The sequence below is a fragment of the Chiloscyllium punctatum genome, chromosome 2 (genome assembly GCF_047496795.1).
Source record: "Chiloscyllium punctatum isolate Juve2018m chromosome 2, sChiPun1.3, whole genome shotgun sequence".
NCBI classification, from domain to species: domain Eukaryota; kingdom Metazoa; phylum Chordata; class Chondrichthyes; order Orectolobiformes; family Hemiscylliidae; genus Chiloscyllium; species Chiloscyllium punctatum.
The window spans coordinates 1909566-1934978 of NC_092740.1; the positions used below are offsets into that span (position 1 = coordinate 1909566).

At 49.2% G+C, this 25413-nt stretch overlaps 1 non-coding gene and 2 pseudogenes across 1 annotated transcript; all 3 read left to right on the plus strand.

Moving 5' to 3' along the window:
* The first annotated feature begins 1017 nt into the window (after window positions 1-1017).
* Window positions 1018-1208, plus strand: LOC140453488 (U2 spliceosomal RNA). Its single transcript, XR_011952404.1, has one exon. It is a non-coding gene; the product is annotated as a U2 spliceosomal RNA (small nuclear RNA).
* A 3434-nt stretch (window positions 1209-4642) lies between these two features.
* LOC140453515 (U2 spliceosomal RNA) lies at window positions 4643-4761 on the plus strand (annotated as a pseudogene).
* A 5306-nt stretch (window positions 4762-10067) lies between these two features.
* On the plus strand, window positions 10068-10248 carry LOC140453500 (U2 spliceosomal RNA; annotated as a pseudogene).
* Window positions 10249-25413: the final 15165 nt, after the last annotated feature.

Sequence of the window (25413 nt, forward strand, 5' to 3'; positions counted from 1 at the left end):
TACTATAAGCTTATTGTGAAATGCCCCTACTGCTTCTTTTGTGGTCAGCTACAACACTTTAAAGTTATTTCTTAGTTTAAAACTATTTCTTAAACAAAAACCTCTATATTCGTTAAAATCTTAGCCTTAAGTATGCTGCAAGAATCCCGCGACCGTTTGTGTAATGTTCCCCTTCCCCTCCCCCCACAGCACCCCGTCACCCACCTGCAAAAACAACATCTCTAACCACCATCACAACTACATTTCTAATCTCCCACAAACTGTCAGGGACATTTAAGCGACTGCTGGGCGAGCACACGCTGGGCGGCAGTAAATCGAGGGGTGTGTAGGTTAGGTTGATCTTAGATTAAGAAAACTGCTCGGCACGACATCGTGGGCCGAAGGGCCTGTACTGTTCAATGTTCTAACTGCAGGCACATCCACACACACATCAAAGACATGGAGGGCTCGGCTGAATCTATTGCTTTCTTCTCTACGTGTCACGTTTCATCGAGGTAGCGTCCTAGGCCCAAGCATCTTCAGCGAGTGGTTAGAATATGCAGTGCACTGCCCGAGAGAGAGGGTGCTGGAGGCAGATTCAATGGTGACTTTGGTCGGAGGGTCGGATACTTATCCGAAGAGAGAGTATTTGCTGCAGGGACTGGGGAAGTTGCTCGTGCAGAGAGCTGATGCAGACATGACAGGCTGAATGTATCATTCAATGCGTGCAGTTCTGCAGTTGGTTACCGCCTCCTCAAAAACGCTGTGCTGGTCACGTGAGAAGTCACGTAAGCTTAGCCCTGACCCACCTGATTGGTGAGATACTGACGATCTCTACATGACCATGAGGCAGTGGTTCACTGACAGGGGGAAAAAAGCAACTGCTGTAAACGGACCTGCTGCTCTAGTCAGAAATCCTGGGAGGACTACGGCGACAGGGAAACTGTCAGCAGTGATCTACAAGTCTTTGAACAGAATCAAGCTGACTGAAAACATGGAGGACAAATGGGACTTGAGGCAGTCCGCGGTATTGTAGTTATCGCTTCTCGGCCTTTTGGCTAAGATCAAGTGTAGTATCTGTTCTTATCAGTTTAATATCTGATACGTCCCTTATCTGGGGACCATATATTAAATTGATTTTTGGAGCAGGGAGATGGAATAGGGGCTTGCTCCGTCCACTCCACGCATCGACCTGGTATTGCAGTACCTCCGGGAACGGTGCACCCCTCGTCTATAAATCTAAAAACAGCTTCATGTTTATAGCTCAGGCTTTCGGTGCTTTGTGTCCGCTGGGTGGGTTTGAGTACCAAGTGCTTCATTTCTCACACCTCACATCCAGCCGGGCGTGAGTCGATTCAAACTCGGCTGTTCAGCTCCCGCTCCCTATCCTTCTCTCGCCGTCTCTGTCTCTTGCGCACCTTGACACTTGCTCTCAATGTCGTCCCCTCACCCCTGCTGCGTGCTGCACCGTCCCGCCATCGCCGGGCCCCGATCACACCACGTGGTGTCAGAATTTGGGAGTTGCAGCAACCGTAGCTGCCCACCAGCTTTTCCTACTCGCGAATGACATTTCAGAAAAACAAGAGAAGGTCAACTGTGCTACGTTGCTGCCTGCTGCTGGGGATGAAGCTATCAAGGGTTCAGTCGTTTTGATTTTGATGACTTGAAAGAGAGATTTCGAGAACACTGTGAGCTAGGACAAAAATAATCGGGACGTATTTAAGGCACATGTTTTTCATCAGAGTGCAAGGGCAAGCGGAATCGATAGGTACGTGTGTGCTGCTGAGGCTGCATCAGGCTCTGGTCTGAGCACAGGTGGAATATTGGGAGCAGTTTTGTGCCCTGTACCGAAGGAAGGGATGCGCTGGTGTTGGAGGGAGTCTAGAGGAGGTTTACAAGCGTGCTCCCCCTGGGGCTGAAGGGTTTGTCACACAAAGTCTCTGGGTCTGTACCCGGTGGTGTTTCGAAAGGTAAGGCGGGATCTGACTGAACCTTACAGGCTACTGGGAGGCCTGGTCACGAGAGTGGACGTGAAGACGATGGTCCCACTAGTCGGCGAGACGAGGACCTGGAAGTACAGCCTCAGGGTGAAGGGTCGCCCCTTCAGGCCGAGCTGAGGTTGCATTTAAGACAGAGATAGAGAAGTTCTTGATTATAAGGGGATCAAGGGTTGTGGGGAGAGGGCAGGAGAATCGGGGTTGAGAAACCTGTGAGCCACGGCCGAGTGGCGGAGCGTGGGCCGAATGGCCTGATTCTGCTCCTACGTCTTACGGGCCGTCAGACCTTCCGTGGTCTTGCGGTCATGACAGGAAGCAGCCGTTTCCCAGAGGGTGGCGGCGGTCTGGAATGCACTGCTCGGGAGGGCAGCGAGGCGGGGAACCTCAAAACCTTGAAAAACTACTTGGATGAGCACTGGAAATGTCATCACTTTTCCTGGCTACGGACCAAGTGCTGGAAAGTGGGACTGGAGCAGACTTAGAGGAGCTTTGTCAGTGCGGACTCGGAGGGCCAAAGGGCCTCTTCTGTACTGTGTGACTGTGTGGGGAAGCTTTCTGATTCCCACCTGTTGATTGAGGCCGCGCTACCGATGCTTCCTGATGCGGAGCAGCCGGATGGATGGCTCCAAGTGCGCACTGAAGGTGAGAGGGTGGGAGAGAGCTTCGGAGCCTCCGTCCGTTTGGTTCAGGTTCCGTCTCGTCCTGATGCATGCATCGATGTACGTGCTCAGTGCCTACCAATAGAGTGAAGGTGCAGTTGATCACTGACTCCACGCGTGGTGCTGCAGGTTGTAATGTCTAGACGAAAACAGAACTCGCTGCACCCTTCGGGAGAAGGGTCACTGGACTCGAAGCGTTCATTCTGCTTTCTCTCCACAGATGCTGAGGTTTTGCTTACTGGGTGTTTTGCCTTATTTTGCATTTGAGACCTTGCTTTTTGATTGCACAGCCACTATCAAACCATTAGCTTGCTGTTAGCGCTGCAATTAGCACTCTTGAATCTTGATTTGCAATTCTAAGGAAGCAGACCGAATTGGAATGTTTGGAGCGGGAGCCGAACCAATAAAGGCTGATTTGCTGTAAATTGATCTTCACGTCCCCCGTCGTGCTGTTCATTTGCACGAGGTGGGCTGGGGGATGGGAGTTCACATTTTCCAAGACAAGATGGATTAGTCTGTGAGAGTTTCTGTTCGAAAAGGTGAGCCGAGATTTCCTGACAGTGAGATTTTTCGGTCAGAAGTCGAACCTGCTCCAATCATTTGCCTTGAGGGGAAGCAGGGATTTTTCACATTGGTAACAGCTGAGATTTTTAGAACGTCGAACAGAGCAGCGCAACAACGGGCCCTTCGGCAACTGTGAGAAACAAAACTCACTCACAGTTCAGCCCGAGGCAAAGCCTTGGAAACAAGAACATCTTATTCTTTACGGCCTTGCAAGAACGGGCGTTTTGCTCAAGCAATCAGGCTAGCAAAAGCGCGCGGAAACAAAGCATGTAAGCATTCCTATTCGGTTTGCAAGTTGCGGAATCACGCCTCCCTTTTCCCATCCTATCACAACCTCACTTGTTTTTCTCTAATTTTCCTCATCTGACTACCCTGCTGTCCTTGTCCTTGTCTGTTACAGCCTGTCTGTTATTTTATCCAGTATCATACTATAAGCTTATTGTGAAATGCCCCTACTGCTTCTTTTGTGGTCAGCTACAACACTTTAAAGTTATTTCTTAGTTTAAAACTATTTCTTAAACAAAAACCTCTATATTCGTTAAAATCTTAGCCTTAAGTATGCTGCAAGAATCCCGCGACCGTTTGTGTAATGTTCCCCTTCCCCTCCCCCCACAGCACCCCGTCACCCACCTGCAAAAACAACATCTCTAACCACCATCACAACTACATTTCTAATCTCCCACAAACTGTCAGGGACATTTAAGCGACTGCTGGGCGAGCACACGCTGGGCGGCAGTAAATCGAGGGGTGTGTAGGTTAGGTTGATCTTAGATTAAGAAAACTGCTCGGCACGACATCGTGGGCCGAAGGGCCTGTACTGTTCAATGTTCTAACTGCAGGCACATCCACACACACATCAAAGACATGGAGGGCTCGGCTGAATCTATTGCTTTCTTCTCTACGTGTCACGTTTCATCGAGGTAGCGTCCTAGGCCCAAGCATCTTCAGCGAGTGGTTAGAATATGCAGTGCACTGCCCGAGAGAGAGGGTGCTGGAGGCAGATTCAATGGTGACTTTGGTCGGAGGGTCGGATACTTATCCGAAGAGAGAGTATTTGCTGCAGGGACTGGGGAAGTTGCTCGTGCAGAGAGCTGATGCAGACATGACAGGCTGAATGTATCATTCAATGTGTGCAGTTCTGCAGTTGGTTACCGCCTCCTCAAAAACGCTGTGCTGGTCACGTGAGAAGTCACGTAAGCTTAGCCCTGACCCACCTGATTGGTGAGATACTGACGATCTCTACATGACCATGAGGCAGTGGTTCACTGACAGGGGGAAAAAAGCAACTGCTGTAAACGGACCTGCTGCTCTAGTCAGAAATCCTGGGAGGACTACGGCGACAGGGAAACTGTCAGCAGTGATCTACAAGTCTTTGAACAGAATCAAGCTGACTGAAAACATGGAGGACAAATGGGACTTGAGGCAGTCCGCGGTATTGTAGTTATCGCTTCTCGGCCTTTTGGCTAAGATCAAGTGTAGTATCTGTTCTTATCAGTTTAATCGCTTCTCGGCCTTTTGGCTCGGAATATGTGTCGTTCCTGAGGACCAGAGGAAGAGATTCTGCTCGAGTGTTGGAGGTTCGACGCAGCACAAGCGTGCTGGCAGGGGAAAAACTGCGGGGGTCGTGTTGCGAGTCGTCGGAGCTGCTGGAGACCATCGCTGGATCGTGATTGGACGTTGGAGGATCGTTTGGTTGTGCTGACCTGCTCTTGGTGGATCTTCATGCTGGCTTCGGCCTAACGCCAATTCAGGGACCAGCCAACCTCTGAGCTATGGCCTCAGCAGCCACTCGCCGCCCGGGCCAGGGCATTCGGAACACAGTCAGGGTGACTGTGAAGAAGGTGGAGGAGCACACACCGGTGGATCGGACGGTGTTTGTGAAGAAAGTTCTGCTGGAGTGTTGCGGCCTTGCAGCCGCAGACGTGTACTGCCTGCAGGATTTCCCTGGGGCAGGCTACTTCGATGTGACCTTCAGGAGCGTGAAGCAGTGCGAACAGCTCCTGAAGGTCTTCAAGGAGAAGGAAGGGGAGCCGCTGTTCTCCATCTTGTCGGCGACCCCATTGTGTGTGCTTCCTGCACAGAGGAACCGGGTTGTTACAATCCATATGTACAACCCCTACGTTCCAGCGGCTGATGTCCTGACCTTCCTGGGAAGGTACGTCCAAGTCGAGGGAGAAGCCACCGATGTGATCGACCCCTTTGGGATCTGGACCAGTAAGAGGCAGGTCAAGGTAACTCTGAGGGCCGATGACAGTGGGAACATCCTCCACCCACCCTCGAGCTTCGCAATCGGAGGGAGCAGAGGCTACCTGACATATGCAGGGCAGCCCAAAGTGTGCCGAACCTGCGGGAAGTCGGGACACGTGGCGGTGGATTGCAAAGTGACCATCTGCAGGAACTGCAAACAGGAGGGTCACTTGACAAAGGACTGTCGGGAGGAAAAGAGCTGCAACCTGTGCGGGGAGGCGGGCCACATGTACAAGGCCTGCCCAAGACGAGGAGCCGCCACCTACGCACAGATGGCCGGAGGTGGCAACACGAGCCGCGGACCGACAAAGTCTAACGAGGTACCGCGAATCAGCAAAGGAACGGTACCTGGAGGCACCCAGAAGGAAGGGAAAGTTGTAGAGGAGCAGGCAGCAGACGGCGGGGAGATGCAGCAGCCGACCCAAGCTCCTGCAAGACAGACGGAGGAAATGGAAGAGGAGGGATCAAAGGAGGCAGAGCAGTGGATTATCGTTAAAAACAGGAAAAGGAAACCTCTCGAGGGCCCCAAAGCCACCAAGCGAAGGGGGAAGAGACACCTCCAAGAGGAGGATACAGGCAGCTCCTCCGAGGGTGAGGACGGGCGCAAGAAGGGTCGCCTCCGGAGGAAGAGGCAGAGCGCCGTGGGGAGAAAGGAGGGCAACACCGCCCAAGGAGGAAAAGACGATCCCTCTGAGGGGATGGGTGAAGGCCTCCCCCTACCCGGTGAGAACCAAGGGGTACCCACCGGCCCACAGCTCCAGGGAACTGGGAGCAGCGTCCCAGTGACAGCCCTGCTGTCAGATGGAGAACGGGGCGATGAGGACCCTGGGTCCGACACGATGACACCAGAGCGGGGAAATGACTCCAGCGTGGAGCCGGACAACTACCTCAGCCCTGGGAAGGTCCAGCAGTTTGCTGTCACCACGGGGATGCACGCAGCTACCCCACTGGAGCAAGACCAGAAGAAAATGGACACTGGTAACCCCGCAAACTGTTAAAATGGGGTTTAAAATTGCCAGCGTAAATGTACGTAGCATTAAAGCGGCTACGCGATGTGTTTCAACGCTGGCCTTCCTGGCCAACGTCAAAGCCGATGTCCTGTTTCTGCAGGAGTGTGGGATACCGCACCTCAGCAGTTACAGGAGATGGTCGAGCTTGTGGGCCCACGGGCCGTCAGTGTGGTCGGGGGGCAACGATAGCCGCGCCTCCGGCCTGGGTATCCTGTTGCGGGGAGGCAACTTCACCATCTCCGAGGTTAAGGAGGTGGTGGGCGGGCGCCTCCTCGTCGCGGATGTTAAATACAGAAACGCTCCCGTGAGACTAATCAACGTGTACGCCCCAGTGGGTAAGAGTGAACGGTTGGCCGTCCTGCAACAGCTTCCACTGCTGCTGGCTACGTCCAGGCCGGTCATTCTGGCCGGAGACTTCAACTGCATCATTGATGCTGATGGACGATCCGGCGGGGGGGACAGTAAACCGGACGCTACGTCCAGGGCCCTGATGGAAACGGTCAAAGACGCCAAGCTGCACGACGTCTTCAGCGCCCCTGCAGACGGAGCGCAGCGTAGATACACCTGGTCACGGGCAGACGGGTCTATCCGCTCAAGGATAGATTACCTGTTTGTGTCCCGAACGCTCTCGGTCAGATCCACCGACGTCAAGCCGGTGTTCTTCTCTGACCACTGCCTCCTGCTGGCCGACTGTCACCTACAGGACGAACAGCGGGCGGGCAACGGAACGTGGAAACTGAACACTAAGCTGTTGACCCCGGGAAACATCGAAGAGCTCAAGAGGGATTACGCAGGTTGGAGAACCGTGAAGCCCCTCTTTGAGTCTCCAGCGGACTGGTGGGAAACGGTAAAAGGGAACATCAAGAGGTTCTTTATCCTCAAAGGTGTCCAGGAGGCGAGAGAGAGGCGGGGAAAACTGTCCCAGCTCCAGGAAAGTATGCAGAACCTGCTCCTGCTGCAGACGATGGGGGTGGATGTCACGGAGGACCTCAAGGAGGTGAAGGGCCAGCAAGCCTCGCTCTTTGCCTCGGAGGCCTCCAGGATAATCTTCCGGTCCAGGGTCCGCTCGGTGGAGCAGGACGAGACGTGCTCACGTTTCTTCTTCCAGAAGGTGCACAAAGAGAGCTCCGTGCTCAGCAGCCTGAAGAAAGAAGATGGCTCGGTAACGTCATCTCAGGCTGACGTCATGAGGATCAGCAAATCCTTCTACGCCAGCCTGTATGACTCGAAGCCGACCGACAGCGCGGCCTCCCAGTCGTTCCTGTCCTCTATCACGGAGGTCCTAGATGACGGAACACGAGAGAGGCTGGACCAGCCGCTATCTCTGGATGAACTGACCAAGGCCCTCGAGTCCTTCGAAAAGAATAAAACTCCCGGAAGCGACGGCTTACCGGTCGAGGTTTATTCCGCTCTTTGGGACTTGATCGGCCAGGACCTGCTGGAGGTGTATGTCAGTATGCTCCGGGCAGGTACCATGAGTGAATCCATGAGGAAAGGCATCATCACCCTCGTCTACAAGCGGAAGGGGGAGAGGGAGGAAATTAGAAATTGGAGACCGATCTCACTGTTAAATGCAGACTACAAAATCCTGTCAAAGGTCATCGCCAACCGGGTCAGGTCTGCTCTGGGATCGGTGATCCACCCGGACCAAACCTGTGCTGTACCGGGCAGGAAGATCTCTGAGAGTCTCGCACTCCTCAGGGATACGATCGCCTACGTGCAGGACAGGGGGGTGGACACCTGCCTCATCAGCCTGGACCAGGAGAAAGCCTTTGACAGGATATCGCATACATATATGAGGGATGTCCTCTCCAAAATGGGCTTTGGGGAGGGAATCGGAAATTGGATCAGACTGCTCTACACCAACATTGTCAGTGCAGTCTCAATCAATGGGTGGGAATCAGATAGCTTCCCTGTAAGATCTGGAGTCAGGCAGGGATGCCCCCTCTCACCCGCCTTGTTTGTGTGTTGCATAGAGCCATTTGCCGAATCCATCAGGAAGGATGCGAGCCTGAGAGGGGTGACTATTCCTGGCAGCGGGGGCCTGCAGGTTAAGGCCTCCCTGTACATGGATGACGTCGCTGTTTTCTGCTCGGATCCGCTGTCCGTGCACAGACTCGTGTGCATCTGCGACCAGTTCGAACGGGCCTCGGGGGCCAAGGTAAACCGAGGCAAGAGCGAGGCCATGCTCTTCGGGAACTGGGCCGACCAATCCTCTATCCCCTTCACCGTCAGGACTGACCACCTGAAGGTGCTGGGTATTTGGTTCGGGGGGGCTGGGGCGTGCGCCAAGACCTGGGAGGAGCGGATCAGAAAGATGAGACAGAAACTAGGCAGATGGGGGCAACGGTCGCTCTCCATCGCGGGAAAAAACCTGGTCATCAGGTGTGAGGTCCTCTCAGTATTGCTATATGTGGCACAGGTCTGGCCTATCCCCAGGACCTGTGCCGCCGCAGTCACCCGGGCCATCTTCCAATTCATTTGGAGATCAAAGATGGACCGGGTCCGAAGAGACTCAATGTACAAAGACCGGTGCAATGGGGGAAAAAACACGCCCAATGCCACCCTCACCCTGATGGCCACCTTTGTGTGTGGCTGCATCAAGTTGTGCGTGGATCCCCGGTACGCAAACACCAAGTGTCACTACGTACTGAGGTTCTACCTGTCCCCGGTGTTGCGAAGGATGGGCCTGGCCTCGCTGCCGCGGAACGCTCCGAGTAGTTGGACCGTTCCGTATCACCTGTCCTTCGTGGAGAAATTTATGAGGAAAAACACCTTCGACCACAAGTCCATCAGGAAGTGGTCAGCACGTAGCGTCCTTGAGACCCTTCGGGAAAAGGAGAGGGCGGATCCTGTCGAGCGGTTCCCTGAGCAGACTGTCAAAGCCATTTGGCAGAATGCCTCATCGCCAGAACTTTCCAACAAGCACCAAGACGTGGCTTGGCTGGTGGTGAGAAGGGCTCTGCCTGTGAGATCCTTTATGCACGCCCGGACTCTCTGCCGCACCGCACGCTGCCCTCGAAGTGGCTGCGGGGGGGACGAGACTGTCACACACCTCCTTCTGGAATGTGCCTATGCAGAGGAAGTCTGGAGAGGAATGCAGTGGTGCTTGTCGAGGTTCGTCCCGAGCAGCGCCGTGACGCGGGACTCCGTGCTCTACGGCCTGTTCCCCGGGACTCACACCGAGACGAACATTAACTGCGCCTGGAGGATCATCAACTCGGTGAAGGACGCTCTCTGGGCGGTCCGAAACCTGTTGATCTTCCAGCTGAAGGAGTTGACCCCGACCGAGTGTTGCAGACTGGCACATTCCAAGGTCCAAGACTACGTGTTGAGGGACGCGCTGAAGCTTGGGGCAGCTGCCGCCAAGGCGCGGTGGGGAAAGACCACCGTGTAAGATCGGCCTGCCGAAAGAAGAACAGGGGGCCCATACAGACGTTTTTTTTTTTTGGGCTCTGCTGATGCCTCACCAAATATATGTATATATACAAGATTGAAAAAATGCACAGGATTGTAAAGGACAAGAATAAAGTTGAATCTGTGTTTGTAAATATGGACATATGTATGGCATGATCCAATGTACAGACCATCAAATCATTTATGAATAAAGTATATTTTTGAAATAAAAAAAAAAAAAAATCTGTTCTTATCAGTTTAATATCTGATACGTCCCTTATCTGGGGACCATATATTAAATTGATTTTTGGAGCAGGGAGATGGAATAGGGGCTTGCTCCGTCCACTCCACGCATCGACCTGGTATTGCAGTACCTCCGGGAACGGTGCACCCCTCGTCTATAAATCTAAAAACAGCTTCATGTTTATAGCTCAGGCTTTCGGTGCTTTGTGTCCGCTGGGTGGGTTTGAGTACCAAGTGCTTCATTTCTCACACCTCACATCCAGCCGGGCGTGAGTCGATTCAAACTCGGCTGTTCAGCTCCCGCTCCCTATCCTTCTCTCGCCGTCTCTGTCTCTTGCGCACCTTGACACTTGCTCTCAATGTCGTCCCCTCACCCCTGCTGCGTGCTGCACCGTCCCGCCATCGCCGGGCCCCGATCACACCACGTGGTGTCAGAATTTGGGAGTTGCAGCAACCGTAGCTGCCCACCAGCTTTTCCTACTCGCGAATGACATTTCAGAAAAACAAGAGAAGGTCAACTGTGCTACGTTGCTGCCTGCTGCTGGGGATGAAGCTATCAAGGGTTCAGTCGTTTTGATTTTGATGACTTGAAAGAGAGATTTCGAGAACACTGTGAGCTAGGACAAAAATAATCGGGACGTATTTAAGGCACATGTTTTTCATCAGAGTGCAAGGGCAAGCGGAATCGATAGGTACGTGTGTGCTGCTGAGGCTGCATCAGGCTCTGGTCTGAGCACAGGTGGAATATTGGGAGCAGTTTTGTGCCCTGTACCGAAGGAAGGGATGCGCTGGTGTTGGAGGGAGTCTAGAGGAGGTTTACAAGCGTGCTCCCCCTGGGGCTGAAGGGTTTGTCGTTCACTAAGGGAGCGACCGGGGCAGGTATCGCCAGTATCTGTAACAACAACATCTCATTGGTTTATGCGCCTGGGCTTTTGTCTTATTGCCCTTTTTGTACCAATTCGGATTTTTTCCTGTACTTTCGCTGCAGTATAACTGTATAACTGAACGTTCCCACCATTCCAGCAACACAATTTCACCTCTGATCTCCAGCATCTGCAGTCCTCACTTTGTCCTAAAATAACAGACAGGCTGTAACAGACAAGGACAAGGACAGCAGGGTAGTCAGATAAGGAAAATTAAAGAAAACCAAGTGATGTAATCGGCTTATGATAGTTTGGGAAAAGGGAGGCGTGATTCCACAACTTGAAAACCGAATAAGAATGCTTACATGCTTTGTTTTCGCGCGCTTTTGCTAGCCTGATTGCTTGACCAAAACGCCCGTTCTTGCAAGGCCGTAAAGAATAAGATGATCTTGTTTCCAAGACTTTGTCTCAGGCTGAATTGTGAGTGAGTTTTGTTTCTCACAGTTGCCGAAGGGCCCGTTGTTGCGCTGCTCTGTTCGATGTTCTAAAAATCTCAGCTGTTACCAATGTGAAAACTCCCTGCCTCCCCTCAAGGCAAATGATGAGAGCAGGTTCGAATTCTGACCGAAAAATCTCACTGTCAGGAAATCTTGGCTCACCTTTTCGAACAGAAACTCTCACAGACTAATCCATCTTGTCTTGGAAAATGTGAACTCCCATCCCCCAGCCCACCTCGTGCAAATGAACAGCACGACGGGGGACGTGAAGATCAATTTACAGCAAATCAGCCTTTATTGGTTCGGCTCCCGCTCCAAACATTCCAATTCGGTCTGCTTCCTTAGAATTGCAAATCAAGATTCAAGAGTGCTAATTGCAGCGCTAACAGCAAGCTAATGGTTTGATAGTGGCTATGCAATCAAAAAGCAAGGTCTCAAATGCAAAATAAGGCAAAACACCCAGTAAGCAAAACCTCAGCATCTGTGGAGAGAAAGCAGAATGAACGCTTCGAGTCCAGTGACCCTTCTTCCGAAGGGTGCAGTGAGTTCTGTTTTCGTCTAGACATTACAACCTGCAGCACCAAGCGTGGAGTCAGTGATCAACTGCACCTTCACTCTATTGGTAGGCACTGAGCACGTACATCGATGCATGCATCAGGACGAGACGGAACCTGAACCAAATGCTTCAGCCCCAGAGGGAACACGCTTGTAAACCTCCTCTAGACTCCCTCCAACACCAGCGCATCCCTTCCTTCGGTACATGGCACAAGACTGCTCCCAATATTCCACCTGTGGTCTGACCAGAGCCTGATATGCAGCCTCAGCAGCACCTCTCTGCTCCTTTTTTCTCGTCCGCTTGAAATGAATCCCGACACTGCATTTGACTTTCGAACCATCGTATGAACCTGCATGTTAATCTTGAAACAACCTGGAACTAGGACTCCCGAGACCCTCTGCACATCAGATTTGCAAAGCCTTTCCCTCTTTCAGAAAATCGTCTCCCCGATTGTTCTTGCTACCAAAGTGCAAAACCGCACACTCGGTCACTTCTTTCCCCACTCGCCCGTCATGTCCACGCTCTTCTGCAGCCTGCCCATTTCCTCAAAACTACCTGTCCCTCTAGCTATCTTTGTGCCATCTGCAAACTCAGCAAAAATGCCCTCCGTGGCCCTCATTATCATGGACACCCCAATAAGGTCCCTGTCACAGCCCCGTCTACAAGGTATTTGCAGAAATTCACCAAAGTCATACACGTGGCCGGAGACTTTGGCACCGTCGGATCGATAACACAGGGCCGAGTGAGCCTGTGCCGATTCCTACTCCTTGTTTGGACGTGCTACTTGTTGCCCAGACGTGGTTTCAGTCCCGCCGTTCCGCCTCCCGTTCACGTGTCTAACAAGGTGAGCCTTAAACATTCCTGCTTCCAGTGCTTCGACTGGCAACGTGTTCCAGGCACCCACCATCCTCTACGTGAAAACCTTTCCCTGCAATTTTCCCTTCTCACTTTCCCCCTCTCCCGTGAACTACGGGAAGGATGTTGAAGCTTTGGAAATAGCTCGGAGGAGATTTACCTGGATGTTGCATAGTATGGAGGGAAGGTCTTACGAGGAAAGGCTGAGGGACTTGAGGCTGCTTTCATTAACGAGAAGTTTGAGAGGCAACTTAATTGAGACATATAAGATAATCAAAGGGTTAGACAGGGTGGACAGTGATAGCCTTTTTCCTTGGACGGTGATGGCTGGTCTGAGGGGACTTAGCTTTATATTGAGGGGTGATAGATATAGGACAGATGTCAGAGGTAGTTTCTTCACTCAGAGAATAGTAGGCGCATAGAACGCACTGCCTGCAACAGTAGTAGACTTGCCAACTTTAAGGGCATTTAAATGGTCATTGGATAGTCATATGGGCGAAAATAGAATAGTGCAGTTTAGATGGACTTCAGATTGGTTCGACAGGTTGGCGCAATATCAAGGGCTGAAGGGCCTCTACTGCGCTGTAATCTTCTATGTTCTATGTCGTAAAAGCACAGCAGGTCAGGCAGCATCCAAGGAGCAGGGGAATCGACGCTCGAGCATGAGCTCTTCATCAGGAATCAGTGACTACACAAGTCACCTTCAAAAGTGAAAGCTACAACTGAGGCACCAGCAGCCAGCCACCCGAAAAGTATCAAAATGGTGAAACATGAGCCTAACAAGCAAGACGTCTGGTTTCAGATATACAGCTGGGACATGGTCCGTTACTTAATATTCGAACATCAATCAAGGTGACATCCGTGGAGAGACTGCAAGGTAACATTCCTCACGAAACACTTTTGCCTGAAACATTGATCCTCCTGCTCCTCTGATGCTGACTGACCTGCTGTGCCTTTCCAGCACCACACTCTCAAAGCTAACGTTTGAGTCGAGGTGACTCTTCATCAGAATATTTTTTGATTCCAGCATCTGCAGCAATTTGCTCCTATGTTATGGTTTAAACATACAACCATTAACAAATCAAAATTAATTTGACTTATATTAATAAAGCTCCAAAGTGCAGACTCTCTGTGACTTAGTTGGTAAAACAGTCACCTGGTCAAGTATCACTCCAGAGAACTGAGCACATATTCCAGCTCACAGCTTTGTTGTGTGAAAATTAACTTTATGCATTTTGAGCAACATAACAGGATATTTCAAAGCGATTTAATTGATGAAAGGGCTTTGCACAATGCAGTGGTGAATAGGAAAGTAACAAATGAATCTTTGTTGACAAACTCAGCAGATACTGAACTACTAAAAATGAAAAACAACACCTTCAGATCCATTCTCTCACAAGGGTAATTGACCAAATTGTCTACAAAAGGTTGAAATTCTAAACACAGATAGAGTATCATCGGGAAATCCTGAATGAGATTTGGGAATATAACAAACAAACTTGGTTGGAACTCCTTCAAGTGCATTACTAACCAGTCTCCACTGGGGGAGTCTGCCCTCACCCGCGCCATTCGCACCCTCCCTCCATCAAACCAGCAGTGTGTTGGCCAGTTCAAGTGAAACCGGACAGATCACCAATCATCATTTCCACTGTCTGTCAATTGCAATGCACATCCTTCCATGTGCAGGTATGGATCCTGAAGTTGATTGGAGTGCTAACAGTAAACTATTCGAATGAATGGTTCCATTTTGAGTAGCATCACCAGAAATGCTAGGTTAATATAATCAACAAATTCAAATTACAGAAACTCCAATGCAAAGCTGTGTAGCTCCTAAACTCTGTCAAAAAGGTCTTGATTTGATTCATAAAGTATCACCCTTGCCTGAGTGTGTGTCATCATCTTTGTTGGTAAACCCCATGTAGCTGTTAATCCTTTGTTAATTTCAATACGATATCCTAGTTTCCTGCACAGGTTCGAGGTTGCTTCTGGCATTATGGTTTGCTCACTTGTGAGAGCACTGAGGTGGACCAATTCTTTATGCGATCGCATCCTGACTCCACCCCCGATCTCTAGCTCACCAGACAGTCCATTGTTATCAACAGAAATAACAAAACACTGTTAGAACTTTTGCCTGAGGCCCAGGCATTTTGAAAGAAGTTTCAAACAAATTATCACTTCTCATTCATTTCAAATGCAACAGGTGTAATTTTTCTTAAATTTCTTAACCACTCAACCAAAGCTAAAAAAATACAGTAAAATGTACTTTTGTTCCCTTCTCAATTTCTCATTTCATTGAAATTTATTTCCTAATCAATTCTGAGTTGGACATGCTGCTGCCTTTCCTTGAGTTTCACTGTATAGAAAGAATGAACTTGATTGGGATCACATTCAAATGTAGCGTGATTTGGACAGGCTGAATGAGTTGGCAAGTACATGGCAGATGAAGTATAATGTCGATAAATGTGAGGTTATCCACTTCCGTAGCAAAAGCAGGAAGGCACATTATTATCTGAATGGCTATAAATTGAGAGAAGGGAATGTATAATGAGATGTCTGTGTCTTTGTGCACCAGTTGCTGAAGATAAGCATGCAGGCAGTAAAAGAAGGAAAAAGATAAGTTGGCATTCATAGCAAAAGGGTTCAAGTATAGAGCAGGGATGTCTTGCTGCCACTGGATCATACAGTAAAGATGCATTTATCTGCACACAAAAAGCAGGACAAAGCCAACTTGGCCAGCTACTGCCCCATCAGTTTACTCTCGATCTTCAGCAAAGTAGTGAAAATTGCCATCAGCATTGATATCAAGCAGCACGTGCAAGCAGCATTAACCTACTCACTGATGCCTGGTTTGGGTTGTGCCAGGGCCACTTAGCTCCTGACCTCATTACAGCCTTGGTTCAAACATGGTCAAAAGAGCTGAAACCCAGAGGAGAGGGGAAAGTGACGGCCTTGATAGCAGGGTCGCATTTGATTAGGAATGGCATGAAGGAGCCTGAGCAAAATTTTGCTTGTTGTATTCTTTAGACCCAGTTTTTTTTTTAAAATAAAGGTTAGCTTTAGAGGGATGGCAGTGAAGGCAGTGCAATGTTCCTCCTGCAACATGTATGAGGTGAGGGATGCCATGGACGTCCCTGCTGATTACACTTGCAGGAAGTGCACCCATCTCCAGCTCCTCCAAGACCGTGTTAGGGAACTGGAGCTGGAGTTGGATGAACTTCGGATCATTCGGGAGGCAGAGGGGGTCATAGATCGGAGCTATAGGGAAGTAGTAACTTCGAAGATGGCAGATAGATGGGTGACAGTGAGGGGGACTGGGAGGAAGCAGCCAGTGCAGGGATCCCCTGTGGTCGTTCCCCTCAAGAACAAGTATACCGTTTTGGATACTTGTGGGGGGGACGACTTACCAGGGGTAAGTAACGGGGCTCAGGTCTCTGGCACGGAGCCTGTCCCTGCTACTCAGAAGGGAAGGGTGAAGAAGAGCAGAGCAATAATAATTGGGGACTCGATAGTTCGGGGCACAGATAGGCGGTTTTGTGGGAACGAGAGAGACTCACGTTTGGTATGTTGCCTCCCAGGTGCAAGGGTACGTGATGTCTCTGATCGTGTTTTCCGGGTCCTTAAGGGGGAGGGGGAGCAGCCTGAAGTCGTGGTCCATATTGGCACCAATGACATAGGTAGGAGGAGTGCTGAGGATGTTAGACAGGCTTTTAGGGAGCTAGGTTGGAAGCTCAGAGTTAGAACGAACAGAGTTGTTGTCTCTGGTTTGTTACCCGTGCCACGTGATAGAGAGTCGAGGAATAGGGAGAGAGAACAGTGCCTGTAAACAGAAGAGTGGCTTGAAGTGTGTATACTTTAATGCCAGAAGTATACGAAATAAGGTAGGTGAACTTGCAGCGTGGGTTGGTACCTGGGACTTCGATGTTGTGGCTATTACGGAGACGTGGCTAGATCAGGGACAGGATTGGCTGTTGCAGGTTCCAGGGTTTAAATGTTTTAGTAGGGTCAGAGGTGGGGGTAAAAGAGGGGGGTGGTGTGGCTTTGCTTGTCAAAGATAGTATTACAGCGGTGGAAAGGAAGATGGACGAAGATTTGCCATCTGAGGTAGTTTGGGTTGAGGTTAGGAATAGGAGAGGTGAGGTCACCCTGTTAGGAGTCTTTTACAGGCCTCCTAATAGTCCTAGAATCGTTGAAGAAAGGATTGCGAAGATGATTCAGGAGAAGAGTGACAGTAATAGGGTGATTGTTATGGGAGACTTTAACTTTCCTGATATTGATTGGGAAAGCTATAGCTCAAGTTCGTTAGATGGGTCAGTGTTTGTGCAATGTGTGCAGGAGAGTTTCCTGACACAATATGTAGATAAGCCAACAAGAGGTGAGGCCATACTGGATTTGGTTCTGGGTAACGAACCAGGCCAGGTATTAGAACTAGAGGTAGGTGAGCACTTTGGGGACAGTGACCACAATTCGGTGATTTTTACTCTAGTGATGGAGAGGGATAAGTGTGTACTACAGGGCAAGAGTTATAGCTGGGGGCAGGGAAATTATGATGCGTTGAGGCATGACTTAGGATGTGTGGATTGGAAAAGTAGATTCCAAGGCAAGAGCGTAATTGATATGTGGAACTTATTCAAGGAGCAACTATTGAGTGTCCTTGATAAGTACGTACCTATCAGGCAGGGAGGAAAGGGTCGTGTGAGGGAGCCGTGGTTTAATAAGGAGTTGGAATCCCTTGTTAAATGGAAGAGGGCGGCCTTTGTAAAGATGAGGCGTGAAGGTTCAATAGGGGCGATTGAGAGTTATAAGGTAGCCCGGAAGGACCTGAAGAGAGAGCTAAGAGCAGCAAGGAGGGGACATGAAAGGTCCTTAGTTGGTAGGATTAGGGAAAACCCTAAGGCTTTCTATAGGTATGTTAGGAATAAAAGAATGACTAGGGAAGGAATAGGTCCAATCAAGGATAGTAATGGGAAGTTGCGTGTGGAGGCTGAAGAGATTGGGGAGGCGCTGAATGAATACTTTTCGTCAGTATTCACTCAGGAACAGGACATTGTTGTCGATATGAATACTGAGGCACGAATAAGTAGAATGGATGGCTTTGAGATATGTAGAGAAGAGGTGTTGGAAATTCTGGCAAGGGTGAAAATAGATAAGTCCCCTGGGCCTGATGGCATTTATCCTAGGATTCTCTGGGAAGCAAGGGAGGAGATTGCAGAGCCATTGGCCTTGATTTTTGTGTCCTCTTTGTCGACAGGAGTAGTGCCAGAGGACTGGAGGCTAGCAAACGTGGTTCCCTTGTTCAAGAAGGGGAGTAGGGATAATCCTAGTAACTATAGGCCAGTGAGTCTCACTTCTGTTGTGGGCAAAGTCTTAGAGAGAATTGTAAGGGATAGGATTTATGCACATCTGGATAAGAATGATGTGATCAAGGATAGTCAGCATGGTTTTGTGAAGGGCAGGTCGTGCCTCACAAACCTTATTGAATTCTTTGAGAAGGTGACTAAGGAGGTAGATGAGGGGAAAGCGGTAGATGTGGTATATATGGATTTTAGTAAGGCGTTTGATAAGGTCCCCCATGGTAGGCTACTGCAGAAAATACAGAGATATGGCATTGAGGGTGAGTTGGAGGTTTGGATTAGGAATTGGCTCTCTGGAAGAAGACAGAGGGTAGTAGTTGATGGCAAAGGTTCATCTTGGAGTGCCGTCACTAGCGGTGTTCTGCAAGGATCTGTTTTGGGACTATTGCTGTTTGTCATTTTTATAAATGACCTGGAGGAAGGGTTAGAAGGTTGGGTGAGCAAGTTTGCAGATGATACGAAAGTCGGAGGAGTTGTAGACAGTGAGGAAGGATATGGCAGGTTACAGCGGGATATAGAGAAGCTGCAGAGCTGGGCAGAAAGGTGGCAAATGGAGTTCAATGTAGCTAAGTGTGAAGTGATTCACTTTCGTAAGAGTAATAAAAAGATGGATTACTGGGCTAATGGTAGACTACTTGGTAGTGTGGAAGAGCAGAGGGATCTTGGTGTCCATGTACACAGATCTCTGAAAGTTGCCACCCAGGTAAATAGTGCAGTGAAGAAGGCATATGGCATACTGACTTTTATTGGTAGAGGAATTGAGTTCCGGAGTCCTGAGGTCATGCTGCAGTTGTATAAGACTCTGGTGCGGCCGCATCTGGAATATTGTGTGCAGTTTTGGTCGCCATACTATAGGAAGGATGTGGAGGCACTGGAACGGGTGCAGAGGAAGTTTACCAGGATGTTGCCTGGTATGGTAGGAAGATCCTATGAGGAAAGGCTGAGGCACTTGGGGTTGTTTTCATTGGAGAAAAGAAGGTTTGGGGTGACTTGATAGAGGTGTACAAGATGATTAGGGGGTTAGATAGGGTTGACAGTGAGAACCTTTTTCCACGTATGGAGTCAGCGATTACAAGGGGGCATAGCTTTAAATTAAGGGGGGGTAGATATAGGACTGATGTTAGGGGTAGGTTCTTCACTCAGCGAGTCGTAAGTTCATGGAATGCCCTGCCAGTAGCAGTAGTGGACTCTCCCTCTTTATGGGTATTTAAGCGGGCATTGGATAGGTATATGGAGGATAGTGGGTTAGTGTAGGTTAGGTGGGCTTTGATCGGCGCAACATCGAGGGCCGAAGGGCCTGTACTGCGCTGTATTCTTCTATGTTCTATGTTCTATGTAAAATCGGAATCAATGAGTATCGGGGGCATACTCTCCCCGGTTGGAGACACAACTGGCACACAGGAAGATGTCACATGTGCAGTGATTGAGGACTCTGGGTCCATAATCAATGCTGTTTAGAAGGAGGAGGGGGAAGATCTCATTGAAATCTACAGAATATTAAGAGGCCTGGTCTGAGTGAGCATAAGGAAAATGTTGTCATTCATAGGCCCTGAGGGCACAGCCTCCAAGTGAAGGGATGACCTTTTAGAACTGAGATAGTGAGAAAATAGGTCAAATAACTTCTTTATTAGCTAAAGCCAATACAATAAGGGAGGTAGACACTTCTCTTGATTAAATCATAACCAGGTGAAAAAAACTGGTAAGGGGCATCAGGTGCTCTACGTGTGACATCTGGCAACTCTGTTAGAAAGTGACTCTGATCTCCAGCATCTGCAGTCTTCACTTTCTCCTATCTGATAACTCTGGGAGAGTTCAACATTTGGAGGAAGTGTATACAGCTACAGTTTTTAACAGATTGTTTAAATTAACTGGCACTCAGATGGAGCAGGTAAGAGGCCAAGAGGGTCATAGACATCTGTTTCAGGGAGGTAGCCATACCAAAGCTGAGGCAGATAGATACAGGATGGTCACAAGGGACAAGCAATGCAGGAGGCCCCTGTGGCTGTCCCCATCTCAAACATGTGTGCTACTTTAGATACTGTTCAGGGGGACTGCGTATCGGGGATGACAACAGCAGTAGATAGAACAGAGCCAGCAGGGGAGGTTGAAGTGCAGGTAAACAGTGGTAGTCAACAACTCAATAGTTAGAGGCACAGATAGACATTTCTATGGCCACAAACAAGACACCAAGACGGTGTGTTGCCTCCCTGTTGCCAGCATCAAGGATGTCTCTAAGCGTGCTCAGGACAAACTGAAGAGGGATGGTAAACAGCTAGACGTCATGGTATACACTTGTACCAATTACATAGAAAAGAAGAATGATGAGGTCCTGCACGGACAGTCCAGGGAGCTTGGCCATATGTAGATTGGGATCTCTTCCAAGTTAGGTGGGATCTGTACAAAAAAGACAGGTTGCATTTTAACTGGAGGGGCACCAACATCCTGGTGGGGATGGTTCCTAGTGCAACTTGAATGGATTTATACATTAAGGCAGAGGGTTAGGATCCAATGCAACAGGTCATAAGGTTTGCAGTCAGTAAAGACTAATAGGATAAACAGGCAGGGCCAGTCTAATGATGAGATTTACTTACAGTGTGGAAACAGGTCCTTCGGCCCAACAAGTCCACACCGACCCGCCGAAGCACAACCCACCCATACCCCTACATTTACCCCTTACCTAACACTACAGGCAATTTAGCATGGCCAATTCACCTGACCTGCACATCTTTGGACTGTGGGAGGAAACCGGAGCACCCGGAGGAAACCCACGCAGATACGGGGAGAACATGCAAACTCCACACAGTCAGTCGCCTGAGGCAGGAATTGAACCCGGGTCTCTGGCGCTATGAGGCAGCAGTGCTAGCCACTGTGCCGCCCACAAATTATGGTGAGAGAAGGATTCATAAAAGATCAAAATGTAAGTTGCAAGTTGACGTAAATGACAGAGGTGAGGTTCAGTATTATGAATTAATAAATAAGGATGGAGAGTATGGAAAGCGTGGTGCACAAGAAAGTATTGAAAGAGAAAGAATTAACTTAACAACCTTGGACCTAAACACACACAGTATTCGGAATAAAGTCAAGGAGCTGATGTCACAGATGCAGACAAATGGGTATACCTGGTGGGGATTACTGAATCATGGTTACAGGAAGTTCAGAACTGGGAGTTAAATGTCCAAGGGTACTCAGTACTCTGAAAGGTTAGACAAGAAAGAGCAGGAAGTGGAGTTGTTTCATTGTTTAAGCATGGCATCAAAGCTGTGGTAACAAACGATATTGGCACTAGGGTCTAGGGTGGAAATAAAAGATAAGGGAAGAGACCCCTTGCTAGGAGTAATTTTCAGGCTCCAAAACAATACTGCCAAAGTTTAGCATAGTATAAACCAGGAAAGGAATTAAGAGTTAGGGTGAGAGGGTGGGTAAGTGGAGCTGAGGCCTGTAAAGATCAGTCGTGGTTTTATTGAATGGTGTAGCAGGCTCGAAGGGCCAGATGGCCTACTCCTGCTCCTAGTTACGTTCCTATGTTCTTCAATAATGAGGGATTGAGAAGGACTCAAAAGTAATTATAGGTGATTTGAACATGAACATTGATTAGATTATTCAACTTGGCAAGGGAAGGCTCAAAGCAAGGTCCATTGAATGTATAAGGGATTGTTTCCCATAGCAACTTGTCATGGAGCCAACCAGAGAACTGGTTACTTTAGATTTGGTATTATGTAACAAAGAAGGACTAATAAATGGTCTTTGGAATAATTGCACAGAGGTAAGTATCCCATCATCAAGTCACTGTTTATTTATATGTGCACAGTGCATGGGTTCTGACCAGAGAGCTCAAGGTCAGTCCCTCGACTGACAAGACCTTCTGTATCCCCTGTTTATATGTTTTGTTTTGCTTTTTTTTAACTCACAGGAGCTCAGTCCAAACACAATCTCTGTCAAAAAGGTCTTGATTTGATTCATAACGTATCATGCTTACCTGAGTGTGTGTCATCATCTTTGTTGGTAAACCCTTGTAGCTGTTATAATCCTTTGTTAGTTTCAATACGATAGGAGAAAGTGAGGACTGCAGATGCTGGAGATCAGAGCTGAAAATGTGTTGCTGGAAAAGCGCAGCAGGTCAGGCAGCATCTTGGGAACAGGAGAATCGACGTTTCGGGCATCTCCTGTTCCCAAGATGCTGCCTGACCTGCTGCGCTTTTCCAGCAACACATTTTCAGCTCTAGTTTCAATACAACATCCAAGATTCCTGCACAGGTTTGAGGTTACTTCTGGCATTATGGTTTGCTCACTTGTGAGAGCACTGAGGTGGGCCAATTCTTTATGCGATCGCATCCTGACTCCACTCCCGATCTCTAGCTCACTAGACAGTCCATTGTTATCAACAGAAATAACAAAACACTGTTAGAACTTCTGCCTGAGGCCCAGGCATTATGAAAGAAGTTTCAAACAAATTATCACTTCTCATTCATTTCAAATGCAACAGGAATAACTTTTCTTAAACTCTCTAACCACTCAAAAAGGTGAAAACACTACAAACCATAGTGCAAGGGCTGAGCCCTGCCACAAAAACCATCATTGTCCTTGCTCAAAAAACAAAAAGAGTAACACACAGGTTGCAACCATCCAGTAAAATACAGGGGCAAAAAAACAAGTTCCCCAATGAGAACTAAAATATAACAGTATTCACTGTCTGTGTGACCAGCCAGCTTAGGAATCAGTTATCAAATACAAATGTAACACATTGGCTGTGACCAGCCAACCTGCAGTCAGTTTCCTGAACTCAGGAGTTTCTAAATCGCCTGATGATACTTCTTTTTTAATTAGAAGCCCCCAGAATACTGGCAAATAGCAATCATGCTAATGTCCCATTTATTTATTTATTTATTATTTTTTTATTAAAAAATTACAAAACAGTTTACAAAAAGGAAAACTTAACATTTACAGCTGTATACAACAGCAATTTTACAAGGGAGAGGAGCAGCAAAGCCAGGCCCCAAACCCTACCGTTCAACCATTTTACAGGGAGATGAGGACAAACCTCAAATCCCAGTTCCACATATGACAAGACAGTGACAATGACATTTGTACATGAGACAATCCTGTTACATACAAAAGTGCAGACAATACAGACCCAGCAAGTCCCTGTCCCTCCCACCTTCCGGCCATTCTAAGGCAGCCCGCCCTTACACACTTTCCGGCTCTCAGTCCATCCCATGCCCCTTCCAGTTCTCGGTCCGCCCTGACACACCTTTTGACCACCTCTAGGACAGCCCGCTCTGGTACCCGCCCGGGGTGACAGTGATCAGGACAGCCTACCCACCTTCCAGCTTCACTAACCACCCTCAGCACCTTTCGACCGCCTCTAGGACAGTCTGCCCCGGTACCTGCCCGGGGTGACAGCACTGAGGACGGCTACCCGCCTTCTGGCTCTCAGTCTGCCCCTACGTACCATGGGGCTCTCACCCACCCCGATGCACTATCCGGCCAGTGGGCTCTCCTGGCACACCTTCCGGCCACCTCTAGGACAGTCCGTCCCCTTCCCTGGGATGACAGCATGCAGGGTAGCCCACAAGCCTTCCGGATCTCGGCCTGCCCCTACGCGCCTTCTGGCTCTCAGCTGCTCTGACACACCTTTCAACAACCTCTAGAACAGCCCGTCCCAATTACCCCTTCTCGGGACAACAGCGCTCAGAACGGCCGACCCACCATCTGGCTCTCAGGGCGACTGGCATCAGGGTGGCCTACCCACCCTCTGGCTTTCGGGACAGCCTACCAATCTTCAGGTTCACAGGATGGCCTACCCACCCTCCGACTCTCGGGGTGACAGCTTTCAGGACGACCCATGAGCCTCCCAGCTCACAGTAAGGCCTGCCAAACCCAGGGACACACAAGACAGTGCAAGTGATAGACCCAACAAACTACACAATACAGTTAATTACCAAAAAAAAGAGTCCTTTCTGGTACACAGTCCAAATAGAGTCTTCAAAATGTAGAGTCCACTCCAGTTTGAGGTGCATGGTCCAAAATGGAGTCCATTCCAAACTGCAGAGCCCACTCCTGAAGGCAGCAAATGCACACCCCACAGCACACAGGTGTTCAGTCTCCATGGAGTCCTGGCCCAGCCTTGGAGAGCCAGGCCCACTCACAGGAACACAGTACATTGTACAGGTGCAGTTAACTCACAGGGGTTTGATCCATTCCTGAAGGAAAGGTCTTCTCCCAAACTCCAGGATACAGCAACTGCTCACCTCCCAGCACACACACAGGTGTTCAATCGTCAGAGGCCCAATCCCAGGGCTAGGCCTCCCCACAGGAACAGCTCCTCTGGTAAAATGTATGTCTTCCACAGGGCTCAGTCAAAACACCAATAAAAACTGAAGACACATACAAAAAATAAAGAAAACTACAGACCAAGGGCTAAGCCCGACCACAAAATTAACATTGTCCTTTTCTCAAAAAGTAAAAAGAGAAAAAGGAGTAACACTCAGGCTGCAACCATCCAGTAAAATACAGGGGGAAAAAAAACAAGTTCCCTAATGAAAACTAAAATATAACAGTATGGACTGTCTGTGTGACCAGCCAGCTTAGGAATCAGTTATCAAATACAACAGTAACATACTGGCTGTGACCGGCCAACCCGCAATCAGTTCCCTGAACTCAGGAGTTTCTAAATCGCCTGATGATACTTCTTTTTAATCAGAAGCCCCCAGAATACTGGCAAATAGCAATCGTGCTAATGTCACATTTATATCTGTCAGCCAGGTTCCCTGATAGGTAAAAACAATGACTGCAGATGCTGGAAAGCAAATACTGGATTAGTAGTGCTGGAAGAGCACGGCAGTTCAGGCAGCATCCAACGAGCAGCGAAATTGACGTTTCGGGCAAAAGCCCTTCATCAGGAATAATGCACCAATCAACCAAACCGCCCTGTGGCCCAACATTTCAACTCCCCCTCCCACTCTGCCGAGGACATGGAGGTCCTGGGCCTCCTTCACTGCCGCTCCCTCACCACCAGACGCCTGGAGGAAGAATGCCTCATCTTCCGCCTCGGAACACTTCAACCCCAGGGCATCAATGTGGACTTCAACAACTTCCTCATTTCCCCTTCCCCCACCTCATCCTAGTTTCAAACTTCCAGCTCAGCACTGTCTCCTTGACTTGTCCAGACTTGTCCGACCTGCCTATCTCCTTTTCCA